Here is a 5,880-nt window from a genome sequence, read left to right as displayed (position 1 = left end):
AAAAAAAAAAAAAAAGAGTCTGACCCAGGCTCTTACAGAGACACATGACCAATCATCCATGATTATTGTGGTAATATTCACTTTAGTAGAACCAGCCTGAGCATCCCACAACAGATGAAGAAAATATGATACAATGGAATTTTATGCAGACACAAAGAATGAAATTATAGCATCTGTTAGGAAAATGGGTGGAAGTAGAAGTAATTATTAAGTTGAAAGAAGCCAGAGTCAGAAAGACAATCCTCACATTTACTGTCATATGTGGAATCTGGACACAGATACATACCACACATACATCTGTATGGAGACCTGAACGTGCACTGAGGAATGGAAGGAGACAGACAGTGGGGGGGGGGGGGGGGGGGGGGGAGGGGGCTAATGAACACAGGTGACACTAGAGCAGGGGATCCACTGGAGGGGGAAGGAAACCAGGAAGAGGTGGGGCTAGGGAGACAAAGACAGTCACGTGGTAAAACAAGAACAAAATATAATGTCATGGGCACAGGGGTGACACACATGTGAATTCGCAACTCCAAAGCTAGAGCTGTTGTTTATCAAAACACCACCACACTTAACATCCTAAGAAACGCAGACAGCAGACACCAGTCAGAGAGGATCATTCTGGTTTACAGAAGGCACCACAAATCCTGAGGCTGGACACCGATGAGCGCCTCAGTACACGGTAAGCAGCAACTACATACGTGTATGAAGAGATATTAAATACATGAATAGCGTGAATAAGTGTTGTGGAGATACAAGCTACAATGACTCTGCTTATATATATTTTTTTTTGAAAAAAAAAAAAGCCTTTCTAAAATAAAATACAGGTTTATTAATTAATGATGTAACTAGAAGTCAAGAAATTTGAGTGCATGACCAAAGAAACAGCAGTCACAAGAAAACTAGTTGCTTTCTGTAAATGAAACTAAACTTTACTTCTGGGCTGGTGAAATGACTCAGTGGGCGAAGGCCTGCCACCAAGCCTGGTGACTTGAATTCAGTCCCTAAGCCACATGGTGGAAGGAGAGAACCAACTCCTGCAAGTTCTTCTCTGACCTCCAAGTTCACACGGATGCACACACAAACAAACAGGAATGTGAAGCCTCACCTCCAAACAGCGATTAGAAGAGATGTATTATAAAATGGCTAGACTCAACACCTGGGGAAGCAGGAGCAAGGGATGATGCACACACAGCCCTTGCTCTTCCCAGTCACTGCCTTATTGCAACCACACGCTCAAACACTGCAAACTAAAAATACTCATGGAAAGTGGTTGTCTGGTCAGGACAGACGCAGCTGGCTTTCTTCCTCTGTTGGGTAAGGATGATTTACACAGCACGTACAACGCACTGGGCACTGGAGAGAATTTAGAAATGTTTTCAAGTACGCAGTAGGGAGCTCTCTAGGGGAGCATGAATCTCTCCTTCCAGTGTTTACAATGGTATGGCTACATTCCTGTCCCTTAGATATCTCAGGCCTCAATTTTCCAACCATGTTCCTTCCAGGCCGCTGACCACAAACCCAGACCCCTGGGTAGGTCGGTATGGGGAAGGGTGTGTGGAACTCTCAACTGTACCTGCTGACTCCCACACTCTGGCTTCTGCCTATGAGGAAAATATCTGTCATTGTACTGGCCCTAATTCAGTGCACATAGAGCTGTGTGGAGAACTCTGCCCCTGCTCTGCGGGGACAGCAATCTAGGTGCCTCTGCATCTTGGGTCTTTACAGGGTCAGTCCCCATACTCTGCATCAGGGTCAGAAGCGTCAGGAAGGTAGACAAGGGCAAAGCCTGTGAGTTTAAGAGTCTGGGCCCAAGCCATACTTGCTGCCTGTGAAATGAGTTGTTCATTAGAAGTCTGGTGCTCTTTGAGAACATGTTGAGATATTTTTGATATAGAAACTGATAATTTTGTGTAGTCTACCGCCATGTAATATCCAGATCTGTGCTCCCACTTTTACTTGGTCTGTATACTTTCCTCATGACTCAAATGGCATCCCACTACCTTCTTCTCCTGCATACTCTCAAGGCCTTCACCATGTCCACATGTTACCAGCACAGCTCATCAGCACTCGGGCATCTCTACTGGGGAAACAGAACCTTCCAGTCTGGCAGAGATGGAGAGTTCCACTGTGAATAAGAAAGTATCCATTTGTCTCTAGGCAACCATGGTCTCTCCCCATCCAAGGCATCACATGCTGCCACTAGCTTAAGAATGAACAGCAGGCGTAGCCAGCAGGATTGCAGGCCATAGTGTTAGACCTCAGTGAGCGAAGGACAGTGAGAGAAGAAGGAAGTCCAGGAAAAAATACCCTTCTAGTGTAGGGTAAAAGCCATCTGATTTGTTGCTATCGATACCATATGGAGGGAAAGAATGGAGGGTGTGAGTTCCATTTGACAAGGGGAGCTTGGGGTGCCTTTGCGTATCAACAAAGGAGTCCAACTTATAACCTAAAAGCCGAGCAAAGGGGGCAAGCTAGATGGAAATAGTTAAGGATGTCAAACCCCAGAGGCCTGAAGCACAAAAGTCTACAGTGGAACGGAAGGGACTGAAAGTACAACACAAGGATGATCAGTGGGGCCATGACAGAAACTGAAAATTCAGGGCCATTGAGGATAAAATGCTTGCTGTGTAAGACCGGAGTCCTGACCCCTGGAACCCACATTAAAGCCAGGTGGGTCTAGTGGCTGCCTATAACACTAATACTTGGGAGGCGGAGACAAAGGATCCACAGGGTAAGCTGGCAGGCTAGACCAGTCAGAATTGTGAGAGCCGGCCATATAAAGAAAGTAACCAAGAAAGACATCTAACATTGTATTAGGCCTCTGCATGCACACATGTGCACTCACATGCACATCTGTCCACATGTATAAATATTCTCCCTCCCTCTCTCAATTTCTCTCTCTTTCACAAACACACATGCAAAAACATGAAATGGAAAATTTCCACATGAAGATCCCAGATAGTAGCTTCAAATATAGCAGTAATTTCAAGTAAGGCAGCTAGAGAATCGTGTTACCATTTAACTACAATTTAACCTTCTGTTGAAACACACGTGTCTGAGCAGCATTGGACAGTGACAAGTACGAAGGCTAGGCTCACCCCTGGGCTGGGGCTGAAGCACTGTATACCTCAATGCGCATGTGTTCATTAAGCCTGCTTAGGTGCCACGGGCCATGAGAACTGATCACATTCTCTTCCGGGGGTCATTTCAAGCTCGACCACAAATGGCACAGGATCAGAAAATCCAGTGACTAGTTGAAATTCAAATGACTCTAAGGCCTTTACATTGTAGTTATATATCAACATTATAATCTGAGTATGTCTGTGTATGCTTCTCTGATGTTTATTTTTCCATTTTGATTTTAGTTATCTCACAAAGCACTTAAGCCTCAATGTGTAACACCAAGGTCAGGGGCAACACCACTTACCACAACAGCGCTCATTCTCCTCACTCGCTAAGGCACATGGAGTACCCAGCTGGAGAAGCTGGGCAACAGAAGTGAGCAGGTCCTCGCTACGCCTCGTTTGTGGATCCCAATATCTCTACATAGTTGCTGAGTCAAAAAGCCAGAATGGTGCCTTAGAGGTGAGCGCCACCACGGCAGATCTAAAGAACACAATCAATGAGAAATTAAACCCACAGTTTATCCAGAGCTTAGTGAAAGTAGCTGCTGTTTGCTTTTCATTACCATGAAGACGTACCGCAGTGCTTTAGGAATGGGTGTTTAATGAGCATGGCGTGAATCTGAACGTGATGCAGGAATTACAGAAAACACTTGACCTGGGTTTCCCATTTCCCGTCAGTGCAGAGGCATCACACAGGACTCCATCCACGGCTCCTAGTTCACATATTTAAGTTTCACGGACAAAATGCTTCGTGCAATCTAAGCCTTCAGTCCAGGACTATACCTTTAAATGAACATGGCCCTGATTTATTGCACTACCTTGGAAATACTGTTGAAGCGGAGCCTGCCTGTGGTGTTCATGGATGGTGTAGCTCCCTCCCACAATGCCCGTTAGCGCTGCCTTTTCATGTGCTCTGGCCAGCAGGGCCTCAGTGGGACAAAAGTATGGTTTTCAAATGAGGTCTCTCATGCTAGCGGGCTATGGTTATAGTTCTGTGTTACCATGCCCTGTTCATACATCGAAATTTTAATCAAGGCTCCTCAAGAAACTAAAAGTACAAAAGCCACAGGATGCAGGAATCGCAGGGACTTTGCATGTTTCCACAAGTAATGAAATCACCCTGTGCAAAGCAGCACGCTCCACAGCTTACCATTGTACTGTGGCTTCCCTCTGGGCACAACACTATCGCCTCTCTCCATCTTGGAGATGAGCCTGACCAGAAGTCTGTAACAATGACGCCACAAGGTACTACAATAAACTGCAAGTAACACAGGTCTATCTAGTGGTCATAGAGCTCAAGTTATACAAGTCTAGTGGTATCTGTTACATTCTTAGGTAGATAAGGACCTTCATCTGGGATTCCAACCATTATCGCCCATGGCACTTCTCATCTCGCTAGTGAGCTAGAGTATGCAGGAAATTACAAGTTAATTGAATGTGGGGCTCCATGAGGTCAGCATCTATTCTGGGTTTGGACGTGGTGCTCTGGGAGTCATCCATTCTCTCTGTATAAGTCCAACAAACTCACTGGAGAACCAAGCTGGGCTGTGGTGGAGTCCTTACTTTGGTCATCCCCAAGGGCCCACCTGAGGCGAGCAGACATTTGTTCTTGCTGCAGTAAAAAGTCTGTGCAATTACAGGTGCACTCTCCACAGAAGCCAATACACATAGGAGCCTTCCAGATAAGGGAGAGGCCAGGGGATGCCCCAGCACAGGTTCACCCCACACGTCGGGCTGCTCCAGGATCTAGGACTGTCATGCCAGACAACGGGACACTAGACACGGCAGTTGTGGCACCGGGGTCAGGAGGAGGAGGAGACGAGATACGGCTGAAGACAAGTCTTGCAGCATCAAGGACCGAGGGCGACAGAGACTGGGAACTCAGCCCCGCGCAGGGCTCCCCGGATCGCACCATTTGCACAGCGCACACCGCACGGCGCCCGTCCCTGCAGGCAGAAGCCAGCGGTACTCACCAGAAGGCAGGTGTCTGACTGCACATAGACGTCCTGTCTGGCACAGGACTGAGGCACAATCCAACCCCCTCGGAAACCGGAAGCAAGATGGCGACGCCGGAAATAGACCGGAAGTTCGCGGGAGCGGTCCGGAGTTCAGACCCTGTGAAACCGTCTTGCGGAGCATATACAGTTTAGGGCATCCCGGTCACTCGCTAGTGACATCGTTGCATTTGGAATACATCGAAGCTCTAAAGTGGATGCTTTGTGAGGCCAAACCCAGAAACAACTGCTTTATGCCAAAAGAAAAAAAAAAAAAGTTTTACCTGGGTGGGCGTGGTGGCACATACCTTTAATCCCAGCTCTGAGGGGAACGGATCTCTGAGTTCCAGGCAGAGACCCTGATTCAAGCGGGAAAGAAAAGGAGACAGAGAGGAGAGAAAGGAGAGGGGCGCGGAGAATATAAACAAACAAACAAACAAACAAACAAACAAACAAACAAACAAATTCTTGTGTAGTTGGAGACATGGCTCAGTGGTTAAGAGCACTTTTCTTCCAGAGCATCCAGGTTCAATTTCCAGCACCTACATGGCAGCTCACAACCAGCACCCACTTAGGGGTGAGGGGAATCAAGAATTCTCTCAACTCTAAGGGCATTACACACCTATGCACAGACCTACAGGCAGGCAAAACACTCAGACATAAACTACCTATTTAGCCTCTCCCGTGCTCTCAGTAACTTTGTCCTTGCCTATTCTAAAAGGTATCCGAGACCTTTGTTGTTCTTGTTTTTTTTTTTT

General features: G+C 46.8%; 1 pseudogene across 1 annotated transcript in view; it reads right to left on the bottom strand.

Annotated features, from left to right (window-relative positions):
- Positions 1–5,880, bottom strand: part of LOC110305432 — a 34,587-nt pseudogene that overhangs the window by 9,262 nt on the left and 19,445 nt on the right. Inside the window, exons 6-8 of the transcript XR_003838008.1 lie at positions 5,126–5,243; positions 4,855–5,074; positions 3,431–3,457 (exon numbers count right to left, since the gene is read on the bottom strand). The product of XR_003838008.1 is annotated as a zinc finger protein 850-like (transcript). The remainder of the gene's footprint in view (positions 1–3,430; positions 3,458–4,854; positions 5,075–5,125; positions 5,244–5,880) is intronic.

This window comes from Mus caroli, chromosome 11 (assembly GCF_900094665.2).
Source record: "Mus caroli chromosome 11, CAROLI_EIJ_v1.1, whole genome shotgun sequence".
NCBI lineage: Eukaryota > Metazoa > Chordata > Mammalia > Rodentia > Muridae > Mus > Mus caroli.
Note: the sequence above shows the minus strand (reverse complement) of the source record. Positions and strands in the feature narration are given on the sequence as shown.